General features: G+C 42.0%; 1 non-coding gene across 1 annotated transcript; it reads left to right on the top strand.

Annotated features, from left to right (window-relative positions):
- Positions 1–2,824: 2,824 nt before the first annotated feature.
- On the top strand, positions 2,825–2,896 carry TRNAV-GAC (transfer RNA valine (anticodon GAC)). The gene has a single exon. It is a non-coding gene; the product is annotated as a tRNA-Val (tRNA).
- Positions 2,897–7,735: the final 4,839 nt, after the last annotated feature.

The following is a 7,735-nucleotide window of genomic DNA, read 5'->3' as shown; positions in this document are numbered from 1 at the left end:
CTTAGTGCCCTGTTTGCTGTTTGTTTGAATCATTTGTACATTTTGTAATCTGCCTTGAATCTCAATGTGAAAGGTAGGCTACACCCTGATCTGCCTTCTTACTCCCTTTACTTCTTTGGCCTCTTTCTTCCCCTCTTGAATGAACTAATTCGCACAGTGTTTGGATGATTAGAACAACTGAGTCCTTGTAGTGGGTCTTCTCATATTGGGTACTAGAGTGAATGCTTGATATTATTTTGACTGCTTGCCTTTGCTAATTCTTCAGTCCTGATAGTCTATCATTCCCTTCAATAAACTTTATTTTTGAAGCCAGCATAACCATTAGAAGAGAGTGTTGGTGGAAGATTTTCTTCCTTACGCTCAGGCAAATTCACACTGACATGTGTCTCCTTAATCACACAAGGTAGCATAGGCAAAAGTAAAATGTTAGATTTTCATGCAATATTAAGCCTTGAGTGTCTATTCTCCTCATCCTGCCAGGATTGTAACTGAAAAATACAGTAAGAGCCAACAGTGTAGTGGTTAGGATGGTGGCCTATGAGCCAGAAGCCCCAGGTTCTGATCCCCACTGTGCCATGAAAAGTCAGTGGGTGATTGTTCTAAGGATAAAACGGAGAAGGGTAGAATAGTGGACACTTCCCTGATTTCCTTGGGGGAAGTCAATACAGAAAAATCACAACAGTCATGGCCAATAATACGACATTCAACACTCCCAACGTGTATATGCAAAATGCTTTACCAATAATCTCTAAACAATAAGAATATCACTTCACTTCTATATAGTAATAAAAAAAACTCAAACATCGAGTTTTGCCGTACACAGTCCAAATCTTGAAAGACAGCAGTGGTCAGACAAAAAAGGAGCACTAGAACGTAGCCAGTAGGGATCCGCTAACTTCCTGTTTCGTAGTGCCTTCATCAGTTGTGTAAAGTCACATTCTGAAATATTTCCTGGATGTGTAACAATATCTCAAAATTCTATAAATTACATAATCCATTATAACATATGCACATACTCTAATTATAATACAGATGTTTATAACACCGTTTTTTTAATTTAAAAAAACTCACCAAGGAATGCACCTTTGCGATTTTCCAGTCTTTGTTTATGAATTCATATGTTCGTATCAGTAACACTTACAGGTCAAGAACCCAGTCTTATACCCACAAATTAACAACAGGTGAGCTGCAGCGCTGTGCACTCTTGAGAGGTAAGTTAAAGGAAACATGCCAAGTCAAGTGAGGAGTTCAGACCTCTAGGTGAAACTGTGTCAAAAAGGTGAATGAATTTTGCCTTTTGCTGTAGTAAAATTCTTTCTTCATTCTGTTTGGAGTGTTTTCTTTGTTGGAATTGCCAAACCACAAAAAAGTATTGGTAAAGTATTTTGCATATAAACGTTGGGAGCATTGAATGTTGTATTATTGGCCGTGGCTGCTGTGATTTTTCTGTATTGACTTTATTGTACAGCATGAGCTGTGTTTTGTATCTCCTTGGGGGAAGGGCAGAAAAAATGGACTAAATAATACACAAATAATCTTGAAGTAAATAGCATCATGCCTAAGTAGTCCAAACCTTGAAAATAAGTCCTATTAAATGCAAAGGACTTACTGCAAAGTAAGTGTCCATCCATCAGTACACTCCTATGATATCGTAATGTAACTTTAATTTTATATTTAGACAGTTATTTGGTTTGTTGATATTTTAACTAGACATAAACGGTGATTACTTATCGATTATGTTATTTGTATAACCTGCCCAAATATTGAAACTCACAGTAATGTTATTTGCTTGATTTGCACTAGACTTTTTTATTATTGTTTTTTTAATTGTATGCTAGATATCTTTATCCTTTCCCTTTCACCGTTTTCCTTTTGTATTCCCTTATTATATAATAAAAACTTTAAAAAATTACACTCCTATGCACATTTACTCCGCCAAAAGTCCTGCCGTGTTCAATAAGGCTTCTACTTTACAACTCTGCATCAGATTATAGCTTTGGAGTTTAAAACCTGCCACCTGGGATCATCCATTTCTTTCAGAAAAAGTGACATAGCTCAGTATGGGAAGCCTATTTATGAGATTTTTTTTCCAGCTTTTGACCCTACTGCTTGCCACATTGGCCCTCATTAAAATGCTCAGTTTTCCAGGCTCACATGTAAACAATGACCGTGTCACATCCTGTAGCCTGCAAGAAACAGCTGAAACCTGCAAGTAATTTCAACAGACTCAGTGGTAGATGAAGTTAACACAAGGATGAAGATATAATTGCTTGCATCAGACGTGAAGACAAATGGCATCGTCTTTCTCTCCCTTGTTCTTTAAACGAATTAGTTGAAGCCACACACTGATTTCCAGAAATAGCAATGCAAAATATGAAAATACATCAGTGTGCAAGGCATTTCAAACGAAGAAATATGGATCCCTTAAACAAATTATTGTATTACATTTCTGTACCAGGATTTTATGATGTTTCTTGGATTTCACATAAGGCTGTCATTTCTACAGATTGCATTATGAAAGTAGTCCAAAGTTTGGACTGTGTTAAAAATAGTGGAATATTTATAGGTTGCTCTGTTTTACATGCTGACAATGTGATCCTAAGAGCACTTCTTTGGAGAGTAAGCCCCATTGAATAGACATTAGGATTCTGAGCAGACCTACTTACAATTACCTTCAGAGTCACAAAGTTTATTCTAAGGCTGCAATCCTAAACATGTTTTCCTAAGAGTAACTTCCTTCCCCATTAAATACAAAGGGACTTATCCACAAGAAAAAAAATCATATGATTGGTAATGCAAGTCAGATCCTACATATCTATGGGGAGGGGCTGTGGCTCAGTGGTAGAGCATTTGCTTGACATGCAGAAGGTCCCAGGTTCAATCCCTGGCATCTCCAGTTAAAGGGACTAGGCAGGTAGTTGATGTGAAAGACCTCTGCCTGAGACCCTGGACAGCCACTGCTAGTCTGAGTAGACAATACTGACTCTGATGGACCAAGGGTCTGATTCAGCATAAGGTAGCTTCATGTGTCCATGTATATATCTAATTCTCAACATAGCCCCATCTGGGGATACTTAAATCCAGAGACTGGGACTATGAACACACAAGCCAGATCTTTCTAAAAAGCTGAAAAAGCCCTGAGTTTGCAGAAAACTGACGTGGAAGCCAAGCGGATTAGCAGTCTTGTCCAGGATACCCATCAGAAAGTCCACGGCCACATAGAAAAGTGTAGTTTATTTGTACAGTGCAGAAATATATACAGATACTCCCTTCACACTCTCCGCTCATAACATCCCGCATAGAACTGCGGTTTCACTTCATTATATACACCTGGTGATTGCAACCACCAATCACAGTAGATATCCAATTACCCTGGCATTGCTACTGCATTGCATCAGCCACCTGGCTATAGCTGGATCAGGCCAGCTTTCTCTAGCTCCCCAGGTACTTTCCAGGCTGATTACATCATCCTTAGATCTCACTGATCTATCCTGCACCTGTCAAACTAACTGACAGACTTGTAATCTTGACAAAAACATCTGGAAAAAATACATTGGGGGTGTTAAATCACATCCAAATAACAGAAGCAGCACCTGTTATTTCAAGAAACAGCTACCTTCTGAGATCTCAGTAGCTATTGTGGATATTGTAAGGCAACAACAATAATATTGCCAGCCTTCAAGCCTTGGTTTCTGTCAGTAAAAGACAGGGGGTGGGGCAGTTCCCTTTCCGGGCATGTTTTAGCCTTGCAAGCCATCGCTGCTCTTCTCCTTCCTGCTTTGGGGACAGGCTTGGAAGCAACCATCAAATGGCTCACTACCAAACAACTTTGCCAACTCACCCAGGCACAGCACCAACCACATGGCAACTCTAGGGTTGCCAGGCCCCCGCTGGGGGCGGGGCATCCCCCCTTTGGGCCCCCTCCTCTGGTGCTATTCAGCCAGCCAACAAGGGTCTTACCAGCCCTAAATTGAGACCTCAGCCTGGTTGCCATCAGCACCTTGATGTCACTTCCAGAAGTGATGTCATCATGTCACCAATGACATGAGACATAGAGTTTTTGCCCAAATACCAGAGCGTCACCTGTCGTTGGCGATATGATGACATCACTTCCAGAAGGGACGTCAATGCACATATGGCAACCAGGCCAAAGCCTCAATTTACGGCTGGTAAGCCTCCACCCACCTACCCCTTCCCTGCTGGTTGCCAGGGGGTTCGTGGCAATGCTAAGCAATTTACTACTGTTCAACAGCAGCCACCACACAAAAGCCAGTATGGCACAGGGGTAGGAATGTGAGACTTAAAATCTAAATCCTCATTCTGCCATGAATAGGTGACTTTCAGCCAGTAACTCAATCACAACGTAATCTACCTCACAGGGCTGTTGTGAGGATAAAATGGAGGGGAGAATTATGTAAGCTGCTTTGGGTCCCCATTGGAGAGAAAGGTGAGGTATAAATGAATAACAAATAAAAGCTGAAGACTAGGAAGGTAGAGGAAATTGGTGGGTGGGAAGAAGAGAAGCAAGAAAGGAAAGGAGAGAGGATATGGGGGCTGCCAGAAGGGGAAAAGGAAATATTGTGTGGAGGGGGATACAGGGGGAAATGAAGTACCCCTGACAGTTCTTGTGGGTTCACCACTTGTTTATTTCCAAAACTGATAATCCACAGTTCTTACTTCACAAGGATCTGGCAACTGATGGTACCCTTTAAAACCATGCTCTGCAGCACATAACATCAAGGTTCAGACTGCCAATGCCATGGATTCCCATCTCTTTGCTCTAAACGAATCCTGCACCAAAGTAGCAACAGTAATTGGCACGTCTGCTTCAGTGCAAGCGGAATTAAGTAATGCAGCAGCCTCACCCATGAGGCTTTTTCAGAGCAGGAGGGCCTTAACAATCTCTGTCCTCGTGCTGCCATCCTGAAATTGATCTCTTGAAAGCATATCTAGTGGGCAGCCTCCCGTGTTCCTGGGTCAGTGGCAAGATACACAACAGAGAGAAAAAGTAGTGTCTTGTTGAAAGGTAGGAATGTTTCGGCCTGGGTCAGTACTCTGCTCACACCAGTAGGATTGGCTTCTTGTCTTAACAGCTAAGAAAAGCCTTGGTGGATCATACCACATCCCAATAAGCTCATGATATGCCTTGTGAACTATTACCAACCTCATATGAGGAAACAAAAATATAGATGTTTACTCAGACAAGTGCATATGTATACAAACTGCAAAACCAGTCTGACCTGAAAGTAATATAGGCAGTCCTAGGCACCAGGGGTTATGATCAGGGTCCCTGAACTCATGACAAACTGTTTATTTTCCCAAGAGGGGAGAGTCAGGAAAACAGGAACCTTGGTTCAGCCATTGGGGCCTACCTGCCTAGGGGATCTGATGAATGGGCATCATAAAATTCAATAAGGGGGAGAGAGACAGGCTATATGCCAAGGGACCTTATTGGTAAAGAGCAGAGCAGCTACCATGAGGGGCAGGATTCCTATCTATGGATTGTGGGGAGTGAGGGCGAGATTTCTTTGTTCTGGGTTCAAACACTTCACCCAGATGCCGTGACCAGGCAATGTATTTGCTCCATCTGAAGGTAACTAGCCTAATGTAACTCAGACATATGTTTTCCCTTTATTTCCTTAGATCTGTAGTCTCCTACTGTGATGGCTATTTTCCATGTATGTGCTTTAATTTAATCTTTGGTAATAAAGCTTCTATCCTGTTTAAGAAAGCAGACTGTGCCTGAAATCCCACCGACACACTGACAGTTCATACATGCTAAGGACATTCACCCATGGGGGGAGCTAAGGTAATTGGAAGCTCTGCACTTTGTACTTGCTCAGAGACAGACTTACCAGCATAGCCCAAGGCGCTCGTTACTAAGAGGCTGGGTTTTATATCTGGGGGTGGTGGCAAGAAGAGGAAACACGATTTTACATACAGGCAAACATGCAACACATATGTGTGAACACAAAGACCCTGTGCGGGAATGTGATAAACCCCACTCCTAAACCTACTTTTCAAGATCCATTTTTAAACTCCCTCTATTTTTTGGTGCCTGCTGGCAAAGAAACTCTACACTACTTCCTTCCCTCACAAACTTACAATTCAGGAATCTCACATCAGTTAACCCTGAACTTTTCTTTTCACACTTAACATTGAAAGCTATATACTGAGCAACAGGCTTTATTTCATGGCCATTTTATATATTATACAGAAGCCAACCCAAACTTGCCAGCAAACATCTCAGGCTCCTCTCTGGGTTCGCTTTGTTCTCCTCTTCCCTCCTGGCCTCATGTCTCTATTTTAGGTCCCAAAACATGGCTCAAGAACCACTACCCTCCACACAGATGGTCAACTGCAGTGCCAATCTATGCACAAGCTACTTGATGTGTTCACATAGCTGTGTCTTTTATTCAGGGCTTTTTGGTCTTGTGTAGAGTTGGTTCTCGCTGCAAGCACTAACAGTGCATTAAGAGCTCTAGCATTCTTTATAGCACTCTTTAAAAGCAGCCAGAGAGATGACTTGGCAAGTATGAAGTAGCAGGACACAGAAGAAATGCCAAGGTGAAAATGGCTGTGTCACACAGCTGGAGGGTAAATGCAGGAAAAGGGAGATAAGGCCTGGAAAAAAAATGGTAGCGTAACAGCTTGAAGATTTTTATTTCACGTTTAAAAAATGCATAACTTGACTTGAAGAATAACCTAATATGACTTGAGATTTAGCTTCCTCTCAAGTCTGGTATTCCAACAACTGAATCAGGAGAGCATTATATACTATAATTTCAGAGGGAAACATCAGTGTGACAATAGTGTTTTTCACAGAAAAAGTGTTGTGTGCAAAAGCAATACCTGCATATGCACTCGGCTTTAAATACACAGGTACACATGACTTACACATGGATAGCCCCAGGCTAGCACAATCTCTCCAGATTTCAGAAGCTAAGCAGAGTCAGCCCTGGCTCGTACTTGGATGGGGGGGCCACCAAGGAAATGAAGTGTTGCTACACAAATGCAGGCAATGGCAAACCACCTTTGTCTCTTGCCTTGAAAACCCTATGGGGTTGCCATAATTTGGCTGTGACTTGTTGGCACTTTTCACCACCACGTCTTAATCACATTCCTTGCAAGTTCATGGGTTTCAAAGATGTGTGCACATTCATAAACTATATCCATCCATTAGGATTTTGCTGCAGGGTTTTCCACAGCAACTGAAATATATAGCACTGCTCTCCTATAATTTGCTCTGCTTCTACAAGGAATGAACCGCCATGATTCTTTTAAAATGTGCTGTTGCTGTCAGTTATAATTTAGATATAGACTGCTTGCAAGGCCACTCACTTCAAAACATTAGATTACTGGTAGGAAACACTAACACGGCTCTCTTGTTAAACACTCTGTCAAACAGCAGGATGAATGCGTAAAGCAGCTGTCAGCAAAATGCAACAGCATTAGAATTTCCCACTCGTGTGTGTGTGTGTGTGTGTAAAGTGCTGTCTGGTCACACCCAATTTATGGTGGCCTCAAAGCATTTTCAAGGCAAGTGATTGAGCAGAGGTGGTTTGCCATTGCCTTCTCTGCAAAGTCTTCCTTGGCGCCCCCCTCCCCATCCAAGTACTGACCCTGATGAGATCAAGCTATACTATTCCATATCCTACTAGGGTTGCCAAGCTCCAGGTGGTGGCCGGAGATCTCCTGGGATTAAAACGGATCTCCAGGCAAGAGATCAGTTAAC

This window comes from Euleptes europaea, chromosome 3 (assembly GCF_029931775.1).
Source record: "Euleptes europaea isolate rEulEur1 chromosome 3, rEulEur1.hap1, whole genome shotgun sequence".
In the NCBI taxonomy this organism is placed as follows: domain Eukaryota; kingdom Metazoa; phylum Chordata; class Lepidosauria; order Squamata; family Sphaerodactylidae; genus Euleptes; species Euleptes europaea.
This window is presented reverse-complemented; position numbering and strand designations above follow the sequence as displayed.